At 39.1% G+C, this 8,921-nt stretch overlaps 1 long non-coding RNA gene across 1 annotated transcript; it reads left to right on the top strand.

The window, feature by feature from the left end:
- Positions 1 to 1,340: 1,340 nt before the first annotated feature.
- Positions 1,341 to 8,493, top strand: LOC138112876 (uncharacterized). Its single transcript, XR_011151889.1, has 4 exons — positions 1,341 to 1,581; positions 2,989 to 3,119; positions 6,159 to 6,273; positions 7,353 to 8,493. It is a non-coding gene; the product is annotated as an uncharacterized lncRNA (long non-coding RNA).
- Positions 8,494 to 8,921: the final 428 nt, after the last annotated feature.

Consider the following 8,921-nt stretch of genomic DNA (forward strand, 5'->3'; position numbering starts at 1 on the left):
TGCAGTGTAGGTTTTGCTCATTGCTGTCCATGATTTAGTGACTATTACATTAGAAAATCCATTTTATTTCCTATGCACCATTTTGGTTACAGGACTGTACCATTCCTTCAGTGCACCATAGATAGATATCCACTGTTGTTCTGTAATAATAATCTTTTAAACTCACTGTTACTGCTGTGTCGTTTTCTGTCCAAGTCCACTCACTCTGTGGATGTCTCATCATGAATTTTCTAGTCCTTAGTTTCTTTTAGAGGATTTTGAGCTCAAAACATTATATTTGGAGCTTGCACTCAAATGTAGCTCTCTTGTATGCTACACTGTGGTAAAAAGTTTTTTTCCTGTGGATGGTTGGTAGTTCCTGTGTTGTTCTCTGCCTTGTCCCTTTTCCCTGTTCTGCCACTACCTGTATAGCACTGGAGAAAGCTGAGAAAAGCAAGCCCAGAATTCTTGCTGATGAAGAAAAAGCCATCAAAGCTGGAATATGTGGCCTCAGAAAATTGTTTCTGCATTTCTGATTTGCAATAGCTGTCCTGTGTTCCTGGTGGCTACTCCAACACCCCATCTCCTTGTAGATAGTGATGAGTGAGTTAAAAAAACAATTGTTTATCACAGAACAGTGGATATCTATGGTATATTTAATACAGAACCTTAAATCTCATGTGTGCCATCTATCTCTGCTACACATTCTTCTAATCATTTCTGACCCAGAAGATCAACACTTTTTTTTTTTTTTTTTTAAAGAGGGAACTCCAAGAATTATAGTGGATTTATTTTTTAATTTCAGTAACTTGTAATTCCCTCTCAATTCTCCCTCCTGAGCCTACAGTACATCTGATTGAACATGAGCCTTGATATTTTGGCTGCCCTTTCAAAAGAAAATGCAAGAAAATCTTTTTGCCTGTGCTGCTGAGACAATTCCATGTTCTGCTTCTCATTTCCAGTCGCATACTTGCTAAAGAGGATCAGAGCAGTTGTGTGTACACTGGTAAACTGTAGGAGGTAATTTGGTGATTTAATTTCTCCCTGATTTCCATTTATGAAGTAGGAAACATTTTGTTATTTTTTAATGAAAATGCTATCTCCTCCTTGAAATTATTTGCTGAATAATTCTTAGTTGGCAGATCGCGGGCAATGTGTTTGCTTTGAACGTTACATTGCTGTGAGGAACAGGCTGGTTGTGTCTCGACATGTGACAAGCTTCTGCTTTCTGCCTTGCTGACTAACTTTCAGTAGCTGTTGCAACTGTCCAGACTGTTTTCTGGAAAGACTGTGCAATTTTTGAGACACTTTGTTGCCTGTTAGCTTTATCTTAGCTGTCGTTATTTTTTCAATTACTGACTTCTTCAGGAATTCACTAGAATTAATTGACTGCAGAAATCAAATAGCTGCGCTCAAACCCACTGCTGTGAACTGGAAGATTTTTCTCAAGCTACTGGTTTTGTCTGCTCTCTTGGTTTGAGAAGAATTCATTATGCTGGAAGTATTTTGATGTAATTATTAAATGCTAGAAGAATATTCATGAAATTTCTGTCCTGGCCCCAAATTTTGCAACCCGGAATTTTCAAGGTTCGCTGAGGCTGGGTAAGTTAGGCCACTCTCCTGGTCTGCATGCTTTCTTTTACCTTTCACATTCACTCTTGTGGAACATCTCCTCAGAAGGAGGAGACCTTTGGCCTCAATACTAGGGCTGAATTTTTCTCTGGAAGCTTTTGAAAACCCTACACACACCTCAATGGTCCTGAGCTCTCAGGTACTGCCACTGTCATTTCTTCTGTGCTGTTATTCTCTCTAGCCAGCTGTGGGTTTATCTGCTTGGGATGCAATTTGTGTTTCTGTCCTGCCTCACTCTTCACCTGTCTTTCTTGCATTACTGCAAGGAATGGGATCATACAAGAAACAGCAAAGGAAATGTGTCTCTGAAGAGGGGAGTGGGGACTTGAAATCAGGCAAGTGTCATAGAATTGTCCATTGTTCTGATAGAAATCCAGTACTTTTCAACCGGAAACCTGCAGTCACAGATATGGAAGTACTGTGTGCAATATCAGACTTCAAATAAATGCCAGGTACCACTGAGAGTGTTGGAACTATCATATTTTTTTGTTCATTTTTAGCTGAACATGTTTCACAGCCTTTCAACGCTCTCATCCATTGTGAAGTTCAAAGAGGCTTAAATGCTGTAAAACAGTCATCAAATACTATAATTAAACTTGCCAGTCACCCAGATTTGACCCAAACTGCCTGTGTCTCAAGATGTTAGTCAGCTGTCTGGGTTAGATTTCAATTCAGCCTTTTAAAAACATGAAAACACCTAGTTCTCAGCAACTTCTGCACAAACTATTGTGCTCTTCTGTCAAAGCCTCTCTGTCATGCAAGCTCCTTCAGCACTTCCAACCCACCATAGCCTTGGGATACACCCTGCCCTACACCTGGTAGAATTCAGACTGTCTTCAACAATACCCCCACAGGTGACAGCACCAGTGACATGAAATTCTTTTAAAACTAACCTCTGCAGGCTAAATTTTGGCTCTCCTAAAACTTCACGGAAACCTCCAGGTTGACCATTGCAGAAGTACCTGTTCAAAAATCACAGAAACACAGACTGAGGCTCACATTGAAGAGTTACATTAGAAGTGGAAATTGGCTACGTGGCATCCATTTTTAGACTTAAATGTAAACATTTTTTTCTTGTTTTCGGTACGTGTCCAATGATTGCACATCTTAAAGAACTTTTATGCATTGGAAATGGACATAAGTAATACAGGGAGAGTCAAGGATGATTTTGTCATCTTTGCAGAGAATAATATTTTTTTGTGCTTGACAGAACCTAAGAGACATTAACAATAGAAATAAACAACTTCAAAGTTATGACCTTTCAGGTTTCTTAATGAACCAGGACGAGAAAAAAAAGATTTTTATAATTGTTTGAGTATGAGGCTTCTTCAGAAGTATTTTTCCTCTGTTTAAATAACTCCTGCATTTATTTTCTAGGTCATTTATTCTTTATAGGTCTCCAAGGATCTCAGAGACCATTACCTCACAAATTCTCCAGTTATCAACTCCCTTAAGGAGAATCTTGGCAAATACAAGAAAATTATGTTCTAAAAAGAGTTCTTTGTAAGGTAAGTTCTGAACTTCTCTAATTGTTTTCCCTCTCTAGGACCTCAAAGGGCTTTATAGGACCTACACATTCAACATCATTAGGCTGCCATGAGGACAGACTGAAGGCAATTATTTGTAAGAAGATTATATTGTTATATTTATATCATTTGTTTGTGCACCAAGTTAGCAGTCACAGCAAGTGGGTAAAACACCTACCCACCTTCAAGCATGGTGTACTCCTATAAATGAGTGCGTAAATGAGTCTTCATTGAAGTTTGGTCTTAAGTAAAACAACACATTTAGACTTCCTGCTCATTCCTAAGACTTTTTCTCAGGCTTAGCTTCCCCCAAAATCTCTTCCCAGGGATTTTCTTCTACCAGAGGACTATCCTGTGTCTCTTCTGTTGTTGAAGGGTCTAATGGAATCCACCTGCAGCACTGAGGCCGCCGTGATTAATCTGCGTTTAATTGCGGGTTCTCAACACTTCCTGCATGTTTATAACAGGAGAATTCTTCTTCCCTGGTGATACAGAAAACCCCACACCCCAACCAAGCAAGCAAAAAGTTAAATAAGTTAACATAAAATATTTAAGGAAAGAAGGAAGGAAGGAGGGTTGATGTGTTTGTTACACTTAGACTTAACATGTCTCCTTTCAAGTCCAAGGTACAGCAAGACATGGATTTTCTAACTCTTCACACCCCACATTGCAGTGCTCATATAAAGCCCAGAACAATACTTGGTATTTTGGCAGAATTGTTTTCTCTTGCCGAGCTGGTGAATAATTCAGATTTTTATACCATCTTTCCTCCTACCAATATCAATTTCAATTTGGCTTCAGCAAGGTCTTAACATAAATATGTGATTAGAGAAGGAATCTAACTCAAATTGCTGTAGTTAAGTTTTATGTGTGTTAAATGTATGTACTCCAAGCACTCTTCTCCAGTGTTACTTAAAACCCTCCTTTCTTTCAAGTGTGGTTTATTCTTAGAAAACTCAAGCTGCTCCTAGAATTCTGCTCGCAGTAAGAGACAAATTAGATAAAAACAACTTCTTGAGAGGAGAGAGCTTGCAGAGCTCTTGCAAGTAGACATGGAGTGCTGCTTAATAGCCTTCTATGCCCTTTTGGTAAGAATTATCCAATAACTGGTATATAGCAGATAGAATTTCACTTTTCCAAAATATGTGTAGTGCATCTTCTTCCTAGCCCCAGAAGTTGGAAGGATTGTGAGGGCTATGGGAATACTGCAGATTTATTTTGGCACTGCCTAGTGCTTCAAGCATCCTGGAAATCAGCACTGGATATGTTCTCATAGTCTGGATGTAAATTAGCCATATGTGCATTAGAGGCATTATTTACAGATTGAATTGTGCAACTAACTATACTTAGGGCCTTAGATAAATTATTTCTATATTGGGTCCAATTTTTGCTGTCATTTACAGTAATATAAATCTAGGATCACTACACTGAAGTCAGTGGGGTAATTACTTTGAATTTTCTCCAGTGTGCTGGAGAGCAGAGTTTAGTCTCTGATTATTTGCAGCTCTGAAGGCTTTTCCCCTACGCTAGAAATCTACCAAGGCTCTTCTGTCACTTTGTCCACTCTCTCTTTAGAACTGTGCTCACAAAGTGTACCTGCACATGAAAACAAAGTGATACAGGCAGGATTACTTGGTTTTGGAGTCTGAGTAAATAAAAATGAGAATAGTTGCCTGGTGTTAAAATCTGTTGTTTCTTTGTTCTTCATATTCTTTTGTCTTTGCTTCCAAAAGTTTGCAACCAGAGCTCTTTCTGGTTAAAAGTCACCACTAACTATATTAGGATGTAGACATCACCCTCTGAGCCTGTTCACCACCACTTTAAATGGTGCTTTAGCAAAAGTGATTTGTCATTGCCTCAGAGTTTTCACTGCATCTTCATGGTTTAAACCAATAGTGCATCCTCATTTTCCATTGATGTTTGACAGCATTGCCTAGCTGACTGTGAAAAAGCAGTGAGCAGTAAAAGCTCTCTACAGCAGCTCTTTTGAAATTCCCATCAGCTAGAAAATTCTGAAATCAAAGATGGAACATATTCATCTCAATAGAAAGATAGAAACCCTGCTAACACATCAGAAATTGTTCTCTAGGAACACTCTTGCTGATGCTGGGGTAAATGTGATTGTCCATATAAGAACACAGATGTCTCATCATCCAGCAACATACGATATTAAGGCATACCAATGTTGGATGCAACTCCGTAGCTGTGGTTCAAAAGCTCATGTTAGGGGAACACACTGGGATACTGGTTATATCTTTTTCAACTCAGTGTTTCTAATGAGAAGAAGATGTCTGAATGCATTTTCTGTAAGTCATAATCATTTGAAAAAATGCATTAGCAGGCACAGGTCTCATAAGTGATTTTAAATTATCTCCATATTTTGTTTTCCTTCAGCTTCTCCTTTGTTTCTTTGCTGCTGCTAAATCCCATTTTTTCTTTCCCCATATTACTGTAACAGCATGTCTGCCTTCATTTCCAGTGATAGAAAAGCCTATGTTATTAAATGCTTCACTTTGGCAATCAGATATTCTTGCTGTTTATTTATCTTAAGGTCTTTTGTGCAGCATCCTGCGACTACCTGGGTCCTTCCATTGCTAGTGACAGTATCAAGAGGTCACAGAAGCTGATAATTGCACCACTGCTGAGTTTGAGCAGCATGGTAATGGCTGGAGAGTGCTGAGTAAAGAGGCACAAGACTAATATTACTGTGCAAATAACCTTTACTCAGCAAAACTCGCAGGCAGTTGTAAATACTAACTTAAATATCATCCCAGCCAAGATATGACTTCTCAGGGTCATCCCTGGAATTACTCAAATTGCAGAAACAGAGATTCACTTCGACATTTAAGTATCTAGCATATGTTCCCAAAGAAGACTTTTTTATCCAATGGCAAGCCTGAAATTTTATGTGCGAGAAAAAGGCAAAGAGGTAAAAGAAAGATTAGAGCAGTTGGTCTGTGCATGGCATCAGTGGGATTGGACAAAGCAGATTACCTCGCTCCATTTTTATGTTTTCTGCAGGAAAGCACAGCCATGAAGGGAATCAGGAAGGAAAGAGGGGGCTGCTCACCAAGCCAAGCACGGGTGACAAGGCTTCCCAGAGCATCAGCGTTGCTGTGAAGAGGGAACTCTTCAGGTAGGTTTTACCTTGGTTCATATACTCATGTTGGCTTTGCCAGTTAGTTCAGCTGAAGAAGACTGACCTGCCCCAGCTCTCCTTGGTCATAGGGACCATCATGGCTAACACATTTGCCCTGGCCAGAATGCCTCACCTGGGAAACCTGCACCCAACCCACTTCCCAGCTCTCCTTAGTCAAAGGGCCATCCAGTCCTGACTGAAAAGCGTCTGGGGTGAAGAACCCACATTCCTTCTGTAGAAGTTTTCCTGACGACTAATTAACTTCACTCTTAATAATCCTGTTTTATCTGTAATCAGAACTTGACCATTTCCAGCTTCTAGGTCTTGATTCATTTTTATATTTTAAATTATGGAGCCATTGCAAATTTTCTCCACATGTAGGTATTAATATATCAATCAAGTCTCTTAACCTTTGTTTCGATAAACAGATTAGGCTGCAAACATCTATCCCTACAAGGCAGATATTCCAGATCTTGAAATCATTCTTTTCTGATCTATTTTCAATTTTCCATGGCTTCTTTGAAGTGTGAACACCAAGACTAGTCATGATATTCCAGTAGTTTTCCCACCAGCTCACACACAGCTGTACTTCTTGTGCCAGAATCCCTGGCCCAGTAATTCTGCTGCTAGCTTAGGTTTAGGAAATTCAATCTAGGGTATTAAAACACTTGCTATATATTTTCCCTGCATAATTGGAAAGCAGTGAGAGATCAAGCAATGGATCAAATCTGCGGGGGAAAAAAAAAAGGTTCCAATTCTCAAGTTAATTGTCCTGAAAAGTTTGGAGACATTTACTACAGAGATACTCTCCCATAGAGCAATCAAGTGCTGACTGTAAGTCTGTTTATGCTTTGGACACATCTGTATGGCAGCAGCATAAAGAGTGTGTCATGCTGTTTAATATCTGTCAGGCTTTTTTTTTAAACCACTTAATAAGCATGTATGTAAATTCTGCGCAGTAAAAAAGTTCTAACAACTAGAACAAGAATAACCTTTTATGTGGTGGCTCCCACCCTTAATCCCAGCTTCTACATGCCAGTTCCTCCCCCCACTTTCACATCCCCATTTCTTGACAGGTGCCAGAATGTTTCAGAATTTTCCTGCGGCTTCACCATGGGAACTGCCATTTCACCAGGAATGAATTTGACCCGCTGAGCAATAAAGCTGAGGCAAAACACTTACACTCCAGCCAGGATGGGGGAATTGCTTGTTTTTCTGTTGGCATGTTCTCCTCTGGCAATTTTTTTTCACCAAGGAGTGTTCCTTGTTCATTCAACCTTCCTCTAACTTCACCTTGAGAAAGAAACAGGGCTTTGAAAGTGTCGTTTTCCCAGCAACAGCTGCTGCTTTTAGCATCCAACAGTCTTTAAATCCATAGAAACCTAGTTTATATGGACAGGGAAGCATTAAATGCTAGGAAATGAGGGTCTTTAGGTAACAATTCCAGATCTGCTATATCTGCAGTTACAACAATTGGTGGTGTAGGTGGTGTTCTTTTACTGGCTTTTAATGAGACACATTTATTACTGCCTTGCGATAAACCAAAGTAAAGCCATAAAAGTGACTTTCATTGAACATTTGTTTGAGTTCTGCCTGGGTCTTATAAAGCTTCATTTGTTCAAGACTTCAGTTTTTGTTTTACATGCCTGCCACCTTTTTGGTAACAGCTGTTATCTCCTTCCATAGCTGAATACAATAGGCTTCCCTTCCACGACACAACAGGAACTTGTTTCATGACTGGTGTGAGACAGAGTTGGGATTTGATCCTTCATAATCTGCTAAATCAGCAGAGTATCCCAACCACTCCATACAACCAGGCAGAATGTGGGCTTGAAACTGCTCATGTTCGTTTGTTAAAATTTCACAACAGTCGAAAACAGTCACTGTGCAGGTTGGTAACAGAACTGAAATTTTAGAACAGCATCGAATCCAGCCCTCTTTGTTCAGAGTACTGAAGACCCATTGACTTGAGAGATCCTTGACAGACCCAAACCTTCAGCCACAGCAGGGTGATAAAAATAAATATGGTTTTTTTAGGTCCAGCAGTGAATTTAAAGCTTATGCATTTTCTTCATCTGCTGGACTAGTTCACATTTCACTACATATAAGTTCCAATATTGCAGCTAAACTCTCTGGAAATATTCTGCAAGAAATGTTCTTAACAATTCACCTCCGTAAGTTAATACCTATTAAAACCTAAAAATGAATTAGATTTGGAATTTCCTGGATTCTTGTGTTTGTCATGCAAATTTTCAGTGCTGTTCTTTTTATGATAATATGAAATAAAGTAGTTTCTTATAGTAACATTGTAAATCATTTGCTTTCTATTACACGCAGCTGGTTTTGTTACAGTAATGATTTTGTATGGGTGCACACTGCAGTGTGTATTAAAGGCAATGAAATATTCTTTTTTCAGGGCTCACATGCAATTGATGTTTGTGCAAATATAACCAGATAATGACAAAACAGTAATTTATTATAATATATTAACGAGGTTGTTTTTTCTCTCTTCTCCCAAAATGCACCTTCTTCCAAGCTGCCCTTCCCCCTGCAGCAAATCCTTTTTTTTTTTCTTGTTTACAAAAATGACTCTCCATCCTTGCAGATGCAGATTAGAGTTTTTCAGCTCACTAGAGATCCAGAAT

The sequence above is a fragment of the Aphelocoma coerulescens genome, chromosome 6 (assembly GCF_041296385.1).
Source record: "Aphelocoma coerulescens isolate FSJ_1873_10779 chromosome 6, UR_Acoe_1.0, whole genome shotgun sequence".
In the NCBI taxonomy this organism is placed as follows: Eukaryota; Metazoa; Chordata; class Aves; order Passeriformes; family Corvidae; genus Aphelocoma; species Aphelocoma coerulescens.